The sequence below is a fragment of the Artemia sp. Qi Xiang Cuo genome, unplaced genomic scaffold (genome assembly GCF_049724085.1).
Source record: "Artemia sp. Qi Xiang Cuo unplaced genomic scaffold, ASM4972408v1 HiC_scaffold_3083, whole genome shotgun sequence".
Lineage (NCBI taxonomy): Eukaryota > Metazoa > Arthropoda > Branchiopoda > Anostraca > Artemiidae > Artemia > Artemia sp. Qi Xiang Cuo.
Window position 1 is genome coordinate 575,747 of NW_028300478.1, and position 2,173 is coordinate 577,919.

The window sequence follows — 2,173 nt, forward strand, 5'->3', positions numbered from 1 at the left end:
ATTTTTCACCCACTTTTTCTTGTTATTTAACCTCTTTCTGACTTTTTTGGATGCATTATTTCTCGTTTCTGTACCATCATTTCCTTCTGTGGTTGGAGACATGCTAGCAGAAGCTGTTTCACTGATTTCTCTGGTAGCCTCTGGTTCACTTTCTGTTCTATTACTTGTCAGTAGTAGGAGAGCTGGACTGGCCAGCATCTTCGCAGAGTGCAGTACTTTCGACTTCTGATGAAGATCCCTTACTGGGTGGAGATTCTAGATCACTTTCCACTTGCGGGAAATACGTCGGGTCAGAATCTTCATCTGAAGAAAAATCTTCGGGGCTAAAAAAGAAAGCTTTATGTTTACCCATGTTACTGGAACATTTTCTAAGAATGATTTTAGTGACACAAACTAGTTCTGCACTCTTTCATTAGCCTACAAATAGACAGGTCAAAGGGCAACCACCTTATCTGTTTCCTTGACTGAAATCTTTGACCCAGCTTTTTCTGCCAGTCTAAAACACTAATGTTTTTCCTACTTGGGGAGCTGGAAAACATCTTCCTAAATGGGATATTCATGTCAATATTGCATTCATGTGTCTTCCTACCCAGATAAGAAAGATCGTCTTCTTCTTCTCCAAGGTCGCGTTCAGCAAATCAGCAACTTTCGGCAAAACGGACCATACTACAATCCCGTATGCGATTCGGCAAAACTGCTTTAAAGAAATCGAAAAATATGCGATTCGGCAAAGGAGAACTGCAAAATACATGCAGTTAGAGACGTCTTACAGTAATGTCAATTAGACCATACGAAAGGAGATTTTTTTTTTACACAAGATGGCGTCTGTAACTCAGTTTTGCCAAAAATTGTTATTTTCGGCAAAACCGCTTTCAGGCGACGATTTAGTTATCAAAATTCCATGTATTTGAAAGGGGTACCATGCTTTTAAAACTATACCCTTCCATGAACCTGATTTTTTCAAAACGTGATGATTACAATCTTCAATTACATTACCATTAAAATAATTAAACATAAAAGTGTAGCTTTTAATTCTTTTTTAGCGTGTAAACTTGTAAATGATATAGCTCGTAAAGCCGAACCTTTGTTTTTGTTGATTCTATAAATACTTTCTTATAGAATACTTTCCATAAAGCTGGAATATCTCAAATTTTGCTTTAAATGAAAGTAATCGGATATGAAAATGATATCTCCTGATTTTAATGTTTGTATTTTGAATTCTTTTTGCTAGGGCGTAATTCCTGAAATTTCCCTTTATTGTAAATTAAAAATTTCAAACAAAATCGTGTATGGTTGGCAATTTTATTTTCTTGTGGTTTCTATGCTTTTCGTAAAGCTAGATTATTTGTTTCTTATTTCTTGTATTTTAGATGCATTATGTAAAGATAAAATGTCTAACATTTTGGGATGTAACCAACAATCATTAAGCATGGAAATATGGTTTGTAATTTTGTTTTTTAAGAGTTAACCTGTCATTCTCCTCCCCCTATGAAGCAGTCATATTTTGTTCTTAGTCTAAATATATGCCTCTAAATGAAAGGAGACGAATTCCTTATCAATATTTATCTGAAAGACGTCTACCAACAATCAGGAAAATTGGAGCCTGAAAAAGAACTTTTTTAGGCTCTAGGTAACCTTATCGCATCAAAAACATCCTATGGCCTCTCCCCCATTAGTTGGTGCGACACTAAGTTATGATGTGTGCACCTTAGTATTTACTGTTGAACGGTTCATAGTAACCATTTAGTTAGTGTGGGCTGCACGTATGTTTGGGGGACGAATTAACCACCGCCGGGCAGTATAGCCCATGAGACTGAGAGGCTGCATAAGCCGTTTTTAGACAGTTACAAACTGATTGCCTGTGTAAGAATTTCGTTTGGCACCATTTTGGCCCTAGTCTGACCAGTATTGTTGTTTTGCAGTACAAAATTGCAGAAATTGGCATTTCGATAGCCAAAAAAACTCGCATCCGTACTATCCCTCTCGTAAGAAATGAAAAATCTCGTATTTTGAATATAGGGACCTGAAACATTCTTTCTTATTGAAATACTTTTTTCATCATACAACTTGTGCGAACAATTTAAATTTGCCTCAGAATAATTTCCGTAAAACGTTTAATCTAAAAATTCTTTAAGAATTCTTGTCCAAGTGTCATAAATATTTATGTCACAAA